This window comes from Pogona vitticeps, chromosome 1 (assembly GCF_051106095.1).
Source record: "Pogona vitticeps strain Pit_001003342236 chromosome 1, PviZW2.1, whole genome shotgun sequence".
Lineage (NCBI taxonomy): Eukaryota > Metazoa > Chordata > Lepidosauria > Squamata > Agamidae > Pogona > Pogona vitticeps.
The window spans coordinates 109,122,349-109,143,392 of NC_135783.1; the positions used below are offsets into that span (position 1 = coordinate 109,122,349).

Below are 21,044 nucleotides of genomic sequence, written 5' to 3' on the forward strand. Positions count from 1 at the left end.
AATCTACAGGGATAAATCTACCATTGTGGTATCTAAAACATCTGGTCAGGTGAGCAGCCTTGTAGGCAAATTTTGAGAATTTGGGGTGGGGGCTCTGAAGAGAGGGAGACTCCCTGATTCCTGATTCTGCTTATGGAAATAAATCCAACAGCAGCATAATCGCAGTGGGTCCAAGCCACAGTGTGTTTCCATCTGATATCTTCATTCTATTCAGATGTTTACAGCCTTTAAGTGTACGAGTATGAGGACAACAGTTGAATACTTTTGCCCAGACCACAATAAACTATTATGTATGGTTATTTAAGTCCAGGATAGGTATATCTCTTTCACCTACCACTCATGTACTATTAATTCATATTTAATTCAGCTCTGGGCAGAATGTGAGCTATCAATACTTTTTATTGCAAGAAGTGAAGACGTGACTTCTCCAGATGGAAGGCTGGTCAAGAAGGAGTGCAGGGCTAACTATGATTTATGTCCAAACTCCACTTTGAAAAGCCACTTCTCCAGAAACTGCTGCCTTCAACTATGGGCCAGTTTAGAAGCCACCTCAATAGATAAACAATCACTTCTATTAGTTGTTGTGGGTTTTTCGGGCTTCTTGGCCGTGTTCTGAAAGTGGTTCTTCCTAACGTTTCGCCATTCTCTGTGGCCGGCATCTTCAGAGGACAGCAAACTGTCCTCTGAACATTACTTCTATGTTGCGTGTGCTACACAATAATACCAATCTCAAGGTTAGGAAAGGGAATTTAACAGAACCGATTAACACCTATAGAGGAGTCAGACAGGGCTGCTTACTGGCCCCCTCATTGTTTAATTTATATATAAACGACATAGTAGAACATCTGAATTCTCCTAGACTTCATTCTCCAAAATTACACCAAAGACATATTTCTATTCTTCTCTATGCGGATGATGCCGTGCTTCTAGTGAGAATGCCAATTGGCCTAAAGACAGCCCTTAAGAAATTTGCAGACTTCTGCAGAAAGAAGGAATTAGAAATAAATTATAAAAAGACAAAAATTATGGCCTTTGGTAGAAGACAAAAGAAAAGATCTTGGATTATAAATGGGCAATCTCTTGAACAGGTCTCCTGTTTTAAATACCTAGGTATGGCTCTGCAATCCACTGGGGACAGGAATGCCCATATCCAATATGCAGCCACCCAAGGGGGAAAAACAGCAAACACCATCCTAAGGTTCTACCATTCAAAAGGGGGTTGTTATATTCCAGCAGCCCAAAAACTCTTTCAAGCAAAGGTGGTCAGCCAGATGCTCTATGGCATCTTTATGGGGCCTTCACCCAGCAGTTTTGACCTGATAGAGCGGGTTCAGTCAAAATTCCTTAGAGCAATACTTGAAGTTGCGTAACGAATGGACAAATCCGATTAGAGACCAGCTCACAAAAAATGGTAGCCAAAATTGTACTAGCCTCCCTTCAGTACTGGCTTAAAATAGACTTTTGATCACAGGGATTAACATACCTGCTTCTAGAGGGCAACTTCCAATCGAGCTGGTTAAAAGCGGTCCTAAATAAATTGCAAGTAATGGGCTTCTCTCCTCAAACAATATTAAGCATGCAATGGGATGAAGCAAAATCAGCCCTTAAACAGAGAATAATGGATATGGAGAGACAGGTAGATCTCAGTAGATGCCCCAATTTTAGAGCAATAGACATGCATAAATATCATCTGCTCCCTATGGCCTACCTATCACAGCTTGAAACGTATAAGTTTAGGAAAGCCTTTACTCTGGCTAGATGCGAGGTTTTCCCTTCTGCGGTGTTGGAAGGCAGATTTAAGAAAATCCCGAGGGAAGAGAGATTCTGCCCTTGTGGCTCTGGCGAGATAGAATCTATCGAGCACATGATGCTCAGGTGTAACAGGCATAATAAGATCCAAGGAAAATATATTACACCTCTCTTAAAAGATATGGCAGGCCAATCGGATTCGGACTACTGTAATCAATTGTTAACCGACCAAAATCGGACTACTACAGAACTGGTAGCGAAATTTTGGGCGGCATGCTATAGCAGACAGAATAGACAGCTAAACCCTTAGACCTTGGTCTTACATTGCTATATTTCCTGTTTTAGATATTTTACTTTTTGTATGTCTGGTACGGCTCTTTGTAGTGCATACCAGTCTTTGAAGTTTTGTATTCAATTTTGTATGGCTTGATGCCGTAACAATAAAGTATGTATGCTGCCTTCAAGAAATCTTAGGAATCCTTTAGTGAATATGTAAAGAGTCCACTTCCCTGGTGGAACTTCTTTGCTAGAGCTTTTTTTTTTTTTTTGGTGGGGGAGGGTTGGAAAGAGAGTATTTGCATATTAATTGAAAAATATATATATATATATAATGCCTCATAGGAGCATCTGCCCACATTTTGTCATTCTGATGTGTGGATCCTTGTGGGAAGACTCGATGGAAAAAAAACACAAACAACATGTTTTTAGCATTTTCCTCATTTACCAGGCTATTAGCAGAATATCTATATCTTAACAGGAAGGAAGGGAAACACTCATTAGATAATAATCAATTAAAAATGAACAGGCAGAGGAACCTGAGTGATATTTTGAATACATATGATAAAGCCTTGAGGTTTGTAAGCTCATAATAGTATGAAAATAATAAACAAGGATCATAAGTTATGAAATTATAAACCAGCAGGAAGAAGCAGATCAATACTGCCAGTCCCAGTAATGATGATACAGTAGAGGAATTTGCTGGACCAATATTTTACAAGGACCAATATTTTTCAGATCACCTCAGTACTGTTAGAATTAATGGGTCTTTCTGGCAGGCTTCATATTTCTGAACTTTTAAAATGAGGCCAGCAGCAGTTAAATGCTTCCAAGTAGAAGAAATGAAATACAGTAGTCTATCCAGAACCCAGAATCAAATAAATCTCCAGATTAGATCGTAATCTTGCTGAGTTCTATAGGATATTTGTCAGTGTTACTGAATCTGCTATGTGGAATGAATGAAAATCAATCTATCATGTTTTGTAAGAAAGATATAAAATTTGACAGAGTCATATCATTCAATATCTTTATTAAATCAAGATTATAAACTTCTTGCAACCATTTCAGCACCAGTCTGAAAGAAATGTGCCAAAGTATCTTGAAAGACTAGATATTTAGAGATCAATACTATAATGAGGTTAACAGAAAAATAGCCTTGTAGCATGAGACTAATTGGATTTTTTAAAAAAATAAAACTATTAAGAAGCTGGGAATTTTCTTAACAGTAAATATAGAAGGTGCTTTCAAAATTAAGGATTCACCCTTCATCAAAAACATTTCAAAAATGTGACACATTGGTCCTTCTATCAGCATTTCATTGTCTTGAAAACGAACATATAGATTCATAGCTATGAACTCATTCTGCAACAGTTACCACAAACTCCTGCACTATGCATGCAGACTAAAAAGTTATGGAATTGCACTGGAGGATTATAATTTATCAATAAACTGCAGTCTCACTTAGATGTAGCTTCGTTTGGTAAAAATATGCAGGGGAATTTTTTAACAGAACATTTCCTGAAGATATGCATTTGTTCTGTTTCTGCTTGCTTCCAGAATTATAAGATCTGCTATACTGTTCTTTTGTGATATAATTTTAATTACAAGAAACAGAATAATTTATTCTTGTGTGAAACCTGACACTGCTTTGAAATAGTACAGCAACAAAAGAATTGCTTTTATATTCACATAGTTCACTTTTCTGAACGATATTAGGCCTCTAAATGACAGCATAATTTGGCATCATAATTATAAGCCTTAAAAACTATCTGAGAGGTGCAAGGTGCCAAAGTCCCTTTAAAAAGCACTGCCTAGTGGTGTAACTTGATAGTTTGGGCTGCATTATTCTGTTTTCTGCAGTCTTGTATCTTTTTAAAAGAGGTTAGACTCTGTATCCTGTCTACGTCATGATGAACAAGCTAATTGGCAATGAATGCATTGGCAGGGCTCAACAAAGGAATAATAATGTCCCTTGATGGTTGGAACATCCTTGCCATTTGGGAGTTGACATACTTTGGAAAAGGTAGCACGATAAATTAAACTTAGATTAGACTTATACACAAGGAGAATGATCTGCTAGCATTTCTTAGTCATGAAATTTAGATCTCTGAATCGCTGAATGACACCAACTGGTTGGTGATGAGCAGGGATGGGAACTCAAGTTGCAGGACTCACTGTCAAGACAGACTTAAGTTGCACCAGAGACTCAACACGGATTTGACTTGGGTTCATTTTCAATGACTCAGACTCAACTCACAACTTGGCAACCCACCCACTTATTTGTTTTTAATAGGGACTCAGAATTGAGGCTTCGGAGTTGGTAACAAAGACTTGGACTCAGACTTGGGACCCAGACCCAAAGACTTGCCAACATCCACCATGACAGGAAATGGTTTGTTTTGTAGTTGCTTCCTTCCTCGGCAGGTACTGTAAACCAGACATTGAGTTTATGGTCATCGCTGGAAACCAGACCTTGGGAAAGCTACCTTCTCAAACATCTTCTCAGGAACACCAAGACCACAAGTCATACTAGCTGGGGGAGGGCTCTTGATGTTGCTGTGCAAAAGAGGAACTTTTCCAAGCTCTGAAAAGATGCTGGATTGGATGGACTCCTGGTCTAGTCTAGTGGTTGTGCGTGTATTCTTTTGCAAATGATTTATAAATGACTCAAAAAATTATGACAACATTTTTCAAGAAACCAAAACCAGGTATATTATGGCATACATACAGTCAATAGCAAAAGGAAACTAATTAAAACTTCGAGATAAAATAAATAGGAAACAAAATCTTCAACAAAGGCAGCACAAACTGAGTTTATGTGTTGCTCAAGTAATAGAAAAGTGAAAAATAAGTCACAATAATTTTTATGTTGAAAGTAACGTACAGAGTTAGAGGTTGTAATTACAAGACATAGAGGCCAGTTGTGCCACTAACGTGTCAAGATCTCTGGCACTCTCAGGAAACAGACCCCAGTTCTTCATAATATAGTGAATCAGCAAAAGGATTGAGTTGACTGTCAACTCAGTCCCTGCTGGATGCTGGGCAGTGCATTTCTTAATACCCAAATAGGAAAATAGTCTTTATTCCTTCTTAATAGACTAGGCAACAACATATTTAATATTGTACTGTCTTGCAGATGCCAAGTACTAAGGATTGCGGGTTAGCTTTTCCTATAAGGCATGTCAAGTTGAGCTGCTTAATTAGTTTAAATGCTGCTGCAGTGGTTAGTGATGGGCTTTTTATAAAGTGGTGAGTGTGTGTGTGTGAGAGAGAGGGGGGGGGGGAGGGAGAGGGAGAGAGAGAGATCTACCAGATATCAAAATGTATTGTTTCCAAGCTTGGATTTCACATTCACAGCAACCATTTAATAAGTATTGGTAGGCTTTAGAAAGACGGCCTTGGAAAGGGCAGCACCTCTGGCTATTTATTTCTTTTACCTCTGAAGCCCTCTAGGGATAACACAGACTGCTGAAGAATTGATGGTGAAAGGCCATGGGGGACTTCCAAGGCATCCAAAGTGAAAACCGCCACTCCTGATGGTCTCCAGAAACAAAAATAGGGCATGGGGGGGGGGAGAGGCAAACAGTTTTGCACTTTTAAATTTGTGGGGCCCCTAAGAGACTGCAAAAATGCCCATCCTTGCTATAGGTGTGAAGTATAATATGCAGCAGAAAGTAAAAACCTTGGCAGTGTAGGATTCCAACTGCTTTTGCTTTAAGCAAAATGTGAAAAACAATATTCATTCCATATATTGCATTGTATTTTGTATATTTTATGAGTCCACAAATTATTCCAATACACTGTGGCTCTTATTCCAATACACTGGTAATTTTGGACCCTTTTGGATCCCAGGTCGTAATCTCAAGTCCTTGCATTGGTGAGTACAAAAGTCAGTTTCGGATGTTCCTCTCAAGCCTTCCTATGGCCAAACCACAGGGAAATGTTGTAAACCTGGTGGTGGCGGTGTGGTGGTGGTGGTGATTGCCTACCACCTGCACCCCAGACTGCTGAGCTTATTTGATCCCTGGGAGAGAGGTTGTGATGGAACAACACCTAAATGGCCTCATGCACTAGTGATCAGGCAGACTTGTATGGTACAGTGAGCTTGCATGAGTCTCTACTAAGAAAAACTGACATTTCAGTGCAGTGCATTCTCTCTCCCCTTCCCCCACCTTCTGAATTGAAGAAAATATCAAATGAATATCCAATGAAAACACATTCAAACCTTCATCATACTTGTCCCAAATAATGGACTGAGAAAGGAGGCTCTACAAGAAGAAACAATAGACCTCAGCTGCCATTACTAATTTCTTACTTCCCGGTTATTAAAAATCACTGCATTTATTAAAAGATACTTTCTGAACTTCTGCAATGAATTCTTTGCTCCTTGAGTCATGACTAGGGACGTGCTTAGTACTGTGTGGAATTGAAAGGCCATCATTCACAGTTCCTTTTAGAGAACCAAAAACTTTATTCCCAGTTGCAATTCAAGCATGACCAAGTGTTCAGATAGCACACAGTCTGCCCATCCATACTTACCATATTCTATGCATCACCAGTAGTTTCTACTTGACCTTTGTAGATCTTTGTTCAGAAGCCTTCAGACCAGCAGCAGGCCCCCGCAGTAGACAGCATCATCAGGCACTGAGCCTACTTTCACACCAGATCGTAAGCATGGGCAGCACAGACAATCATGTCCCCTTCAATTTTGGCACATGCAATCTGTCAAACGATATATCTGGTGGTGACATAAGCAATCATCATATATTCAGCAGTATTGTACTTGTTCTTATCATATGAACATAGTAATCAATCGTTCCTCTCTCCTTCTTCTGAAGTTGACCTGATACCTCTTGAGGTAGGCCTTATTCTTGATATCTTTGACAAACCCTGTGGTTCTTGGTTCTGTCCGCTTTTGCTTTATGTTGAGGGCCACCCAGTAAAATGCCTGGGACTTGTCGCCCAGGATGACGAGTGTGTGCCCTGCAGTGCACCTGAGAGCAGAGGTGAGAAAGGTTCTTTTGGAGGCAATAGCTCCCATAATTGCACTGCCAACGGGGTCTGTGCCATTGTTTTTAATGGGCTTCTGGGAATTGCGGTTAAGGAACAAGTTTCCTTCTTTGCCTGAGATAGAATGCCAGTTTGGCGAAGGGGATGAACAGCTTGTAGCTCTTTCCTGTCATGGGAGGAACAGCTGCAGAGTTCAGGAGAAACAGCTGGAAGGCCGCCACTGCTGCCTAAAGCATCTGCTATGTGAGATTATTGTTTCACTCTGCCAAATGATAGGGCTGGCCTTGATTTTTGAGAGATGCTTTCCCCTGTATTATGTTTGGAGGAATTTCTTCTAGATATTTCCTGATGAACCCTACAAATGTATGTAATTATAAATTGGATGGATAGATGAGCAGATGGATGATCTGATTAAAATAGCTAATTCATTTAGTAGCTATACCTTATTTCGCTAGAGGGTATATATTTGTTTCATTTCCCCCTATGAAACAGTGAAACAATTTTCTGGAGCTTCATTTCAAAATAAAACAATGTATTTATGAATGATTTATGGAAGCCTTACAAAGTTTGTTTTACTTGGGCAAACAGGATTATGTTCTTTAGCTAATTTAAATGATAGACATTTCACTGCAGCCAACATTAATTAAAATCAAAGCACCAGAAGCATAATTTCATTAATTATGATGCAAATTCAAGGTGGAGAATCAGCGACTGAAGAGCAATGCTTAGTTCTCAGGTACACTGAAGCTAATAAGTCCAATTAAACACAGAACACCTGGTACATGCCAAATTGACATGCACAGCACATCAGCTGTTTCACTGAACAGTTCTTATTGCATAAAGATGTAATCCCATCACTAATCTCAGCATGTCTGTTGGCAATAGAAAAGTTTCCCAAGAACTCATGATTTGACTATGACTATGAAAGTGTCTTCTTATGCGATATGAAAAAGTTAATGAAAATAAACAAGGAGCACACAACCACCCAAATTTTACGGACGAAAATGCAACTGATAGCAATAACATTTTATAAATACATGCGTTGATAATATTAATTGCTAATATTGATCAGCATGCTCATATAATTGTTTATGTGTGCATTGGTTTGGGTGTTTGTAAGTGTTGAGACTCTTCAAGGGAAATATCTTCCTCCTAAGTCTCGGTGCTTGACAATAAATAAATACTTACAGACCAGTAATGATGTGTGTTTTTCAGAAATTTCCATTTCTCATTTGATTTCATCAAGCCAAGTAGTCATTTGAAACAACAATTTTTCAGTAAAGGAAACAGTCAAAATAAATTATGCATTTCTTGCCAAGAACCCATTCATTTCAATTGAAAGCAATGAGAGGCTTCCCTTCAGTTGATAAATTATAATTTAAAAGATTACTAATTCATCAATTTAATGGTTTAGATTCTTCAGTTTCTTAAGGTGTCCATAATCAAATCTAATACAAGCATTTTGGAAATGTTATAGTACAGTCCAAATAAAATTCACTGACTCACAAATACGTTCTACTGAGGTGGGGTATAAATAAAATGAATGAATGAGTTCACTGGGACTTCATCTTAAGTAAATGTTCATAGGACTGTAGCATTTATATGTATATGAATGTGTTTCATGGCCTTTTATACATTACATACATCCACAGAAGCCACTTCTTTCTGGTTTCCTCCATTCCTCCATGATAACAATTGGAAACTCAGAACAAAGTAATTTGGGCCAATTGAATGGCTCTTAAACACTTGATCACCATCCAACTGGGTCAAAGTGAAATAATCAAGGGGAAAATAAGGACCCATCCTTATGGTTCTGAGTTTCCACATTGCACCACCGTGGATGAAACAGCTCAGGAATGCCAGATTGGAAGAGTCCTTATTAATTTCACTCTAGATCCAAGAATACTTTGGTACTCAAATGGAATGCCTAGAAATGTAGGGATGTATATATGTAATAATTCCTGGGATTGCAAAACCCCAGTCAGGGTTTTTGTGCACTTTTAGACTGGGTATGGAGCAAAGCAAAGAGCTGTTGATTGCCCGAAGGGTGGAGCAGTGCCTCACAGATCCTGCATGTTAAATCTGTCATTCGTATCTCATAATTAGAAGTGCAGAAAAAGAAAGAAAATCCAAGGAAGATGAAGAAACATGTGCTTTTTACTTTAGAAATGAACCTTCCTCATTGCAAAATTGTTGCTTAAATCACCACTAGTTTCAGATCCAGGGAAGAGAGGAAGAATGAAAAGTATAGAACAGTAGGCTCCCTGCATTGTCCTTTTAAGAAGACTCAAATGAGGAATTGCCCCTTGCCCTTTTAAAGTCTCTCAATCATTCCTTTCCTAGTGGCTGCCTTAAGAAGCCAACTGGGACTTTCTCCTTATGGCTGGGAAAAAAGGGGGGAAGTAAAAAATAAAAATAAAACACTTAGCTCTACAGAATCCTCAGCTCTACAGATTGCTACTGTCATCTTTCCATTCTGCCTGCACCATTCAGTTTATGGCCTGGGCTTGCCTCTTGTATTTTCCCATGTGGGGTCTTCATGGAGAACCAGTAAAGCACAAATACTGTCACAGACACAAAGTTTGGATCAGAGAATCACCAAAGGGCATGGGGGAGGAGAGTTAGCCTTAAACACTGTGCCCTTTATTCACACACAGAGTAAGTTTGAATTCCTAGCTGTACAAGCTTTTGCCAACAAGCATGACTAAATCTTTGTACTCCATAGTGTTCTTTTTAGTCTTAGATAGAGATGGGCACGAACCACTGAGGGGACGCTTGCTGGTAGGGGGTAGGGTGCCAGCTATTCAGCCAGGAAATGAACCACAATGAAATGCTGAACCATTGGTTCATGTCCATCTCTGGTCATAAACTCTCAGCAGTGAACCAACAGGAGTTAAAATTGCCTAACTTCAATTGCATTCAGCTGGAGAAAACTAATCATGTACTCAACAGCTTTTACTGAAATTAGCAGGACTTCAAGGTGCTTCTGTTTGCCTGAACTACTCACGTTACACAAACAACTCCTTTTCATTTTATTTTATTTTGCATACGGTTAATTCTTGAATTATAGAACAATTACCCATAGAATTGTTGGCAGAGATTTTTTGTTCTTTGATTCACACATTTGTTTCATTTGTTGTAATTTTGTAACATTTGTAGTGTTTTCAAGAGGGAAATTAGCCCTCTGTTAGGAAAAATATTTGTGAAGTCAGAGATCTTATGGGTTTTTTTCTTTTTTTCTTACAAGGGTCTTACCTGGAACCAGCCTAGCAGGAGGTAAAAGATAACAGTATCTTGTGTGCAGAAGATTAAGAACACAGATCTCACTCAGGTCTAGCAGTAACTGAGAGCATAGGGTGGACACTACCATTCAGACCTAGCAACCAGGTGTCCTTATTGATAAGACACAAAGAGCAATACATGTTTGTCTACTTCTAAAAAAAAAAAAAAAATCATGTAATTCATCACCAATAAAACCAGCTATTTCACTTGTATTTTGAATAAAAAAAATAAGATGTGACAGGTTCAGAGTTTGGAAAAGGTTATGGGGTTGTTTTGTTTGTTTGCTTGGTACTAAAATTCCTCAGATCTTCAAGGCAGGGTGGTATGATAGCCTTCCAGTCTACAGCATTCTGGGAGCGGTAGCCTAAAAAGTAACTTTTTCAGGGTCTCTGCTCTCCAAGAAGAAAATAGGTGATTTTCCTTCAGGAATCTTCCTTCACCTGACTGGAATATGGTGAAATTTTGTTACCAATTCGCAAGTGTGACTGATCATTTACATAAAAAATATTTCACACTGACATTTCTGTGCAATTAATGATGACACATGATAATAATATAATTACTAAGTTTTGGTTCATGTGGAGAGGCTACCTGGATACAGCAGCTTCCCACTCTTCAAACTGTTGCTTTGCCACGTTGAACGTGGCAGAGGGGGTGGGGCCACTGTGCTCCCCTTGATTCATGTGGGCTCCACACTCCTACACAGTGGAGAGCACTTGGAAAAATCTGTAGCAAGAAAGCAATGGTAATGGTTTTCATCTGACCAAAGCTTTTCTAAACTTGATGAGCATTAATTGCCCATTCATGAGAGCTGGACCCAACTGGTCAAAACTTTGTACAAGGCTCGGGTCAAATGAAAAGCTGCTCCATTCACAAAAATCACAAACCTTTATTTTGGGTTTATTCTGTGTATCATTCGGTCATGTCCATCATTCAAAAATGAGTTCTTATTTTGTACTGGAGAAAGACTGGCCCCTAAAAGAAAAACTTTTCTGTCTACCAACAGATGGTGAATTCTGTGATAATACATGCACACACAGAGAGTCGAGTTAAAGGCAGTCATAGAATTTGCTTTTGACTTTACAGTGCTACATTAATGACAGCTCAGGGACTCAGGAGGAGAATGGACTGGTTGAGTTGGAGGAGTGTGGTTGACTGGCACTCACATATTATTTTAATTTCTACAATTTTAATAACTTTTTATGACGTTTTCAGTTTTACTGGCAGGACCAAATTAATACTATTCAAGGTCCCAAATTGTTTTTGTTGTTGTTGATGAATTAGGTGCAATCAGCTATTTGCCCCACAGTGTTTAATATTGCCCTATATTTATTTTGCACACATGGCACACACATATATTCGACTTTAATGTGACACGTTGCAAAGACAAAACATTGTAAGAGTGGTTCTCAGAAAGCAAGAAGATGAGTTTTCCGGCAGCAAGCTCATAACCAGAAAAAATGCATCAGCTGTCCTCCAATAAAAATTCCCATCCTCACACTGCACCGTTGCAAACTGAGGTGGGGAATAGTGCTCTGCATAGCAAGTCTTATTGTGGTCCACACCTTGCTCCAGAAAATGCTTTATGTACTTACAGTGCATGCAGATCAGAAAAGAGAAGGATAGCTTTGAGATGATATAAGCACAATTGGAGACTTACACTTTCCTTGATCAGAAAATGACAGGGCACTTTCATTCAGAAGCTATCATTATTTAACAAAATGTAAAGAAGAACCATAAATCCACCTGGCATTACAGCCAGTTATTGTGGCAAGGTATTAATGCAAAAGGTGCAAAGAACTGATGTATAGCAGCAGAGTTAATGCACAGTGTCAACCTCCATTGTTTTGACCACTTCTGCAAATGTTGAATATGCCATTTTTGCTCTTCCCACCTCCACCAAGTTGCTTTAGAGAAAGGAAAATTACAGCCTACTGGTTTCTGAATTAAGAATGGACAAAAGTGTTTTCAGGTAACAGGAATGAAAATTAATATTAGACAGAAGAGCCTTATTCACAGAGATTCTGCTTGATGAGAGAACAGATGTAAATACAAGTGGGATCTAAAATACAATGTTGTGGTTACGGGTGCACCTTTTGGATTGTTTGGACTACAAATCCCATAATTCTCCATTTGTGAAGTCTCACCAGCAGAACCTAGACATAACAGATACCTAAATTGTGCTTACTTGGAGAGATGGCCCAGGTGACAGGTTTATGCCTTGGATAGACCTAATTTCATATTTGGAAAATAAGCTGCCCCAATGGATGCTGTCAAGCTTCCTTTTCAAACAGGAAGTAAGGCCTAGCCAAGGCATGAGGCCTACCAACTGCGCTTTCTTTCCAGATGAGCACAACTTAAGTGTTTGTAAGGTCTGGGTCTGCAAATAGGATTCCCAGAAAGGAGAATCATGGAGTTTGCAGCCCCCAAAGTCTAAAACCCATCTCCCCAGTCATTGTACATCCAGGGGTGCTCATGTTCTTCTTCAGCAGTCAGTCAAAACAAGCACTTATGATACTCTTGAAATATCCTGACTGGGGAAAGATGATGACAATTAGATTATTTTTAATTCTGGCTGATAACAAACAGCCTGGTGTGTGCTAAACCTGAATTAATGTCCATGATTTGATAAGAAACTCTTGTCCCAGATAAGTGTTCTAGCAATGGATCACAATATCCAAATGAAGTGTAACTCAGCATCTTGGGTACTAATCTCATATGATCTGATCTGATCTCTTATTTCATCATACAGTAAATACTCATGCTCCTAGTACAGTATTCCTCTTGACTCCTGTTAAGAAATCATTTCTTTCCTTAATTTTTTTTCCAGGGATGAGGAAGAGGTCCCCATGCTGCCTGGAGAGCTGAGTTTTAAAAATATCTAACTCCTTCCATCTCTGCCCCCTTTTCCCTAAGCTGGAATTGGAGATTGTTATCAGATGGTTTTGCCTGAGCTGAAAGCATGTCCATATAGGCAAAGCAGAAAACCTCACTGCCCCCAATCTCTCCTATCCACTTAACTAAAGACTGCTCCCAGAAAATATTCATCTGAGGATTGTAACATCCTCCAGAACAGAATGGGATGTAATGCAGATGGGGAAAACATGTTTGGGAGGGGTGGAATTGGCTTCCTTTGACCCTGCCCCAGTATTAAGATCATCAGGGGAGGTCTTTCACTTGGTCCCACCATCTTCACGGGTGATGTTGGTGGGGACATGAGAGAGGGCCTTTTTGTCACTGTCACTTCTCCCAGACTCTGGAACTCCCTCCAACAAGAGGCTAGGCTGGCCCCATTTTCGGTCTTTCTGCAAGCAGATTGTCGGAATCTGGCCCCCACCACCCTAGAAGCTGAAGGATCAGGGTCAACCTGAGCCAGGAGTGGCCTGGTGTTTGCAGGCTCAGGCCCTGGCTTGTGTAGCAGCTGCCAGGCCACTCATGGGGCTCACTTGGAGTCCTGGAGGGAAGACCTATTTAAGGAGTGGTTCTCCAGGAACTTCCCTCAGCAACAAAGGTCTTCTTGTTGTGCTGTGCTTACTGCCTTGTTGCTCCTGAGCTCTAGTGTTCCTGCTCTTACCTCCAGTGTCCCTACTTACCCACTGCATCTTGGTACCTGGTTCCTGTTCTGTGTTCTCAGCCTTGTGTTCCTGTCTCTGTTTAGTCATGAACAACTGCACAGTGAGTACTGTAGGACTTGATACTCTGAGTGGTGGACTGGGTCCTGGTGCTCTTGCCCTTGGTGCAGGACTGCCTGGGCTACTGGACTGTGACACAGATGAAGACCTGTGTCTTTAGACAGGCTTTCCCTTTCACCAGTTGTGCGGGGAGAATCCTTGTCCCACCTCCTTGTCTGAGTGGTCAGCTGCTGGAGAAGGCATGAAAGGGATACCTTGGATCCTGTGTAGACTGGAAGCTGGTGATGGAGGACAACTTGAGCAGTGTGCTGAGGCTTGTAAGTGGGACAGTTGGCCTGGGGGAGGGATAACATGTGGCACCTCTGGTGCTTCATGTACATACTGAGATGAATTGCTATGAAGCACTTTGTGCCCACCTCTACCCACAATCCATAGTTTTTCCTGCCCACCAGAGGCCCTTCTACTTTACAAAAGTCAAATCATTTTGCTTTGTCCAGTGCAGAAAGGAAAGACCAGTTGAGCTCTCTCTCTCTCATACAGTAGTATTTTGCAAAGCACCTTTTACCCTCACCTCCTACCCAGTGGTGGGATTCAAATAAATTAACAACAGGTTCTGTGTCCTAATGATAGATAGATAGATAGATAGATAGATAGATAGATAGATAGATAGATAGATAGATAGATAGATAGATAGATAGATTAGATAGATAGATAGATAGATAGATAGATAGATAGATAGATAGATAGATAGATAGATAGATAGATAGATAGATAGATAGATAGATAGATAGATAGATAGATAGATGCCCAGGGCAGTGGGATCCGATGAGGGTTTCTTCCACAGTGGTCTTCCTACTGCCTATCATCACAACTACTTCTCACATGATTAAGACATCTAGATAAGTGTATCTGTTTGGGCATACCGCTGCTGTTACCATCACCGTGGGCATGTGCCAAACACACACACACAAACAAACACACACCTCACAGTGGGTGCTTATGACCAAGTTTGACAGAGAACTGACACATTTCTCCTTCCCTTTACCTCCTATTTCACCCTATAGCTCACCAGTAAAAATTGCTTCCATCCCCTTTCCTGCTCCTGAAATGATTGATAGCCCTGCTTGTTGTTACCTGGAGGCCAGCCGCCTTTGCACACCTGTTGTGGAGTTCTTCTCCCCCTCCCCCACTTCCTTATGGCTTGGAAGGTATGGTCTTTATTCAATCTGTCACCACTCCACCTCAACCCCACCACCTCAATCGGTCCTTCAGTTACTGACTCCTCTGAAGTCTCCTCCTCCTCCATCTTTCCCCTCCACCCTGCGCCCACCGCTTCTCCTCGCCAGTTGCTTTGAGGGGCGTTGGTGGCGGCGCTGGTTGTGATGATGGCTTCCCTCAGAGCCCTGGCAGGCTCCACCTCCCCCACTCACCCTCAGTGGCCGCTTCCTCCTCTCAGTTCCCTCTTTCCCTTCATGCCACCATGGCACAGGTGGCATGGCTTGCGAGTTGTCCTCACAGCACACCAGATCATTGTACATCCCATCCAACCATGGTACATCCCATACAGTACCCACCGTGGCGGGTAGGTGCTTTTGACTGTGGCACCTACAGCGACCTTCAGTGTCACTGAGCTCCAGCTGTCCAGAGGGGGCAGGTCAGAACTCCCTCTCCCCCCCCCCACACACATACACACACACAATGCCCAGAGTGCAGGCTCTGCACCGGGCACTTGCAGCTGTGCCTGAGCATTGAAGGAGCTGCCGAGCCTTCTCTCACACACGCACCCTGCTCGTCCCCCTGCTTCCCTCCCTGTTTCGGATGCCTGTCCCTCCCACACCCCACTATTCCCTGCTTCCATGCCAATCTCTCTTTCCCCCCCCCCGCCCCCCGGCATGGCATAAAAGGGGTAATTCAAGGATGAAGCTCCCTCCTCCCGAAACACCTCAGGGAGTGGCAAAGAGGGGAGGAGAGCAGCCTTAGGTGCCCAGCCAGAGGAACTGGTCGAATTAGGTGGCACTGTCCCCAGAGGGAGAGAAAGAGGGAGCGGGGAAATGACTTTTCCCATGAGTTAGACAGACGGACACGGAGACACCAGTCCGGTGAAAGTGTCTCAGAAACAAAAAGCGGCCAAGGGATGGGAAGCTGGTGGTGGAGCAAGTTCATGGAAACTGGCACACACGATTAAACTATCCTCTGAGAGCAACAAAGAGACGCAGTGTTGGATGGAGAATGAAAGGCATGGCATAATAATAGGGAAGAGCAGGGCACTCCGACCCTGGAGCGGTGAAGCAGGAGCAGGCAAGGCACAGGGTCAGGATGGAAAAAGGTAATAAAGAGCACAAAAGGTCGTCTCCCTTCCCACCACCAAACGCACAGATAGTACGGATCCAAATAACTGTTTCCTATTCATTGGAGAGGACAGCTCTGGTTTACTTCAGCCTCCAGAATACACTCAGGATGCGGGGGTAAATCTGAATGCGCAGATACTCAACATGACAATCTTCCTAAGCTGGGTCCCAAAGAGAGTCCCACAATGGCCACAGCTGTATTGAACCATGCCAACAAACAGGTGCTAGCAATTTTCGTTTCCACCAGGGACAGGTATTTTGTCAAGTTTATGGGTTTTAATTGTCAATTCCAGACCAGCCCATCTCCAAATGCTTCATATTATTATTATGACAGGAGGGATCACTCGCAGCAGTATGTTGTTGTTAGAAATATGGATTTCCCCACCGCCAGCTACTGTGAGAATTGCAGCTAAATTCAGGAAACAAACAGGGGGTGTTGCTTTGGGTTGGAAAAGATCCATTGGAGCTGCTTTCCTGGGGAAGTCAAGAAGATAACTATTTATCCTGCCCTGTGCCTGCCATGCAGTTTACAGAACTTCAATAGAACTCGGGGTGTTCCCCTGGAAAGAACTCTGGATTCATCATATGGAAGTTAAATTTGCTTTGACTCACTCCAAAAACTCTCTCCCCCCCACCTGTAATCTTCCGGTCTATAAATGATATTTCATCTATGCACAACCTGGATCTCTCTGTATTTATGCAGAAGTCCCCTTGAGATCAAGATGGTTTAAGCAAGGAGAATACACCTGTTTCAATTCACACGTGCATACACACGAACAGCCACGCTTGGATCATCCCTTTTCCCCTCCTGCTAAGAATGGAATCAATCCTGATGCTGTTCAAGGGATGGCCTTCCTTTCTCCTTTTACACCCGGGATTTTTTTCCCCACAGAAATGGTATGGCCTGTACTCATTTTGGTCAATATAGCACCTTGGAAAGTTTGTGTACCATTCTACATATCTATATTTCATCACATGCTAAATTACATGTCTCATATTTTAAAAAAATCCTATGAACAAAAAGAAGCATACTTACTTGAAAGTAATCTCAGAAATGAAAGCTTGAAAGCCAATCTCAACACTCCAGTCCTCTGAAAATGCCGGCCACAGAGACTGGTGAAACGTCAGGAAGAACAACATTCAGAACATGGCCAAAGAGCCCGAAAAACCCACAACAACCAATATCAACAAATGCTTGATTAGTATGCTCTCATGTATGTCTTTTCTGGAGAATGCTGCCTTCTCATGATGGTCCCTCCCCCTCGGAGTCCCTCCAGCCCCCAGCCACCTGTGGTCAAGATGCGCCTGAATGTCTGGAGAGAAGAGTTGCGATTCCCCTTATCTATTGATATGTTAATGTGTTTTCCTTTCTTGGCCCTGGATATATGGCCTTCAAGAATAGTAAATCTTATTAGTGTTAAAATACTGATAGCTATCTTCCACCTTCTAACAGAGTGGGCCATCTGTGTGCTATTTGTCTCCCGAAATTGTCAGTTTTGGGGCAGGAGGAAGAGTTCTTTGTTATTCTAAATGAGGCTTGGAAGTTTGGGTGTGATCTCTTTGTGGTGTGAGTGGCTTTTCTATTGCATACCTTGCTTGCGTGGATCAGTGAGACCGTCACCGGTTCATGCATTGGATATTCTCTGAGATTTAAGAAAAAACTGTTTCTAGGCAGAGAAACAGTCTTATGTGGTACCTTTAACTTGAAAAAAAATCATAGTAAAACGAGGACGGTTGGGTATTTGACTGAAGTGGTCTCACCCCAAAACTATTTCCCTCTGTGTCCTGCCCTCATGCCTTGTCAATGACCCCCCTCTGCCTCAAGGCCATGGGCTTTCCTCCAGTGACGTCAAGGACTCATCCTCCCCCTCTGCTCTTTCCAGGCTTTATCTCTCTCACCCACACCCCACCTCAGACGGCTCAGTGTGGTGCAGGAAGGGAGGCAGCTAATTGTGCCCCCCTCCCCCCCATCGCTGGTCACCTGGCCCCTCCTCCTTCATTCATCTCAGGCCAGCAAACGGTTCTAAGAACCAATAGTACATTTAGGAAGAGGTTCTATAGAATAGGTGAGAACCTGCTGAATCCCACCTCTGCTCCTACTTCACAAGAGAGGACCAGAAGATCATATGTGCAAACACAAACAGTGCCAGCACTCATCTCTCTCTGCAAAGCCTGTCTCCCAGGACACTACTTTTTTTAAAAAAAAACCCAGCAACTCCTGAGCAGATCTCTTTTTTATTTATTTTTTGCAGCTCAAAGAGCCATCTGGTTGGCAAGACATGATGAGGAAATAGAGTTACTGAAGAGTGACAGCCTTCTTAAAGCAGTTCATTTGAATCATGCCATCTACAGGTGTTTCAAATACAGCTGCACTTAGAATGTGTTTTTCCCCCTCCTCTGCCTGTGTGGCCTCTTACACTGAAGAGAATGAAATCCCCCACTGTGAGTTCACAGCAAGAGAATGACAGTCAATTTGCGTTCCCTTGCTATGTTGTTGCACCAGTCAAATACAATGAATGGCTGTAAGGCAATATCTTCCTGGTAGCAGGGGAGACACTTTATAGCACAGATCTTTCCCATTCTCACTTCTAATTCAATGTATCTTTTTGTGAACATTCTGTGTTTTGGCAGTCTCTGAAGGTCTGTCAGATATTTCATCAGCAAACTGAATTGCAATTCCAAGCCATCTAAATTATTGCAATTCCCAATTTCCCAAGCCATTCTCTTGGACAGATAGCTACCGTTAAAAGGGATGCCATCTGGTTAGAGAGCAGTGCAAGAAAAGATTTCTATTTATAAGTTAATGTACCTGTGGACTGGCAAGAGATCAGGTAACTATTTACACACTATCTCTAAAGTGCTGGGGATGGGGGTCAATGTAATGCTCTCTACACTGGAGGAATCAAAGAAGAATATATTATGTTGTTTTTTCTATGGTGAGGAAAAGAGGATGCAATTTTCAAAATTAACTGCCAGCATGAGAAGACTTACAGTTTTGGTTTCTGCGGTGAAGCAGAATATCATTTCACTGATTTTTATTATCATGCTGTGATAAGGAACTTGAGTATTGCATGAAAGTGGATATTGTACCATTTCTACACGTTATTGCATAGGCTCAATTAACTCCTCCCATTTTTATATTTCATTTTCTGTTTTCAAAGGATACTGATTTGTACAATTAATAAATTATTGCATGTGTCTTTCTGATCCCCTGCATATTGTTTAGAATCCAAGTAAAGCTTTCCTCACAATGAATGTGTACAGTATATTTTGAGGGTGAACACATTCCCCATACATTTTAATTCCTAAGGGGAAACATAGAACTGCAGATAGAGAACATGGATCTACACAACTAAGCACACAGCTTGGAGTTGGACATTGTTTTATCATTTTTATTCAGTATGCTGTCAAGAGTCATTGGTTTAGTAGTGTACGTAAAGTGGAGGAATGGTTTGAATTGGCACAGTGTTTACAGCCTAAGTGAAAGTAATAAAAGGATAATGAACAAAAATAGATTAATAATAAGTGGAGGAAGAGGAAAAACAGAATAGGAAAAGTACATATTTGATGATAAAAAACAGAATATAAAGAAAATGTTTAAAACACTCCAGGGAAAAATAAACCTTACAGATCAATAATTTTCTGGCAACCAGTCAGGTATCAACTGGCCTTGAAACTTATGGTTGATAATACAAATGGCCTGAAGGTCCATCAAATTAGCCAGTGGGAACAGAGAAATGATTGGGAGTTCCTCCCTTAGTTGCACCTTTCCTGTTTCTCCTTCCACACACAAGCCACATCCATGCATGGATCAAGCCCAGGGTGCAGGCAGAGAAAGGGATGACCCATGCTTTGTCAAGTCATTTCTCCCCCTCCCGTCTTTCGTCTCATTCACTACAGTGGGGTCTCTACTTAAGAACTGAATCCGTATTGGAAGGTGGTTCTCAATTTGAAAAGTTGTTATGTTGAATCTGCATTTCCCATAGGAATGCATTGAAAACCATTTAATCCGTATCTGCTCTTTTCCGTCCATAGAAACTACAGTGGAACCTCTACTTAAGAACTTAATCTGTTTTGGAATGGTGTTCTTAAGTTGAAACGTTCTTAAGTTGAAGCAAAATTTCCCATAGGAATGGACTGAAAACCAATTAATCCGTTCTGGCAGTTTTTTTGTTATGTAGAGGTGCGTTCGTACATTGGAGCATTAGTTCCCATAGGAACTAATGCAAAGCTGGTTAATACGTACTCTACCACTAGGGGGAGAATTTTTTTTAACCTAAGATGACCTAAGGTTAAAAAAAGAGCAGGAAAGGTTTTTTTTCCTGTTCTTATCTTGGATTTCTGTTCTCAAGTAGAAGCAAAATTTAGCAAATGAAGCTGTTCTTAAGTTGGATTGTTCTTAAGTAGAGACGTTCTTAAGTAGAGACCCCACTGTACTAAGCTAAGAAAGACTTTTACATTCTAACATGTAGGGCTTGGAAAATCTGTTTTTTTACTTTACCTGGAGCCAGGGATTATGCTATTGGGAGGATCTGGGGAGTTGCCTTCCAAAAATATTTTTTTCTGGCTCTCCTACGATACAATACTTCCCTTAATTCCATAAGAAAGAAGCTGCATTGGAACAGGAAGAATCCACCTTGTGTTTCCTTTCCCCTCCCTCTCCTATATCATTGTGACCATTTAACTTCATGGATGGTAGGATTTACAAAAATATTAGGTGTCACCAGACAACAAAGATAGAAATCAA

General features: G+C 41.3%; 1 pseudogene; it reads right to left on the reverse strand.

Moving 5' to 3' along the window:
* Positions 1-6,350: 6,350 nt before the first annotated feature.
* Positions 6,351-7,066, reverse strand: LOC110081413 (large ribosomal subunit protein uL18 pseudogene; annotated as a pseudogene).
* Positions 7,067-21,044: the final 13,978 nt, after the last annotated feature.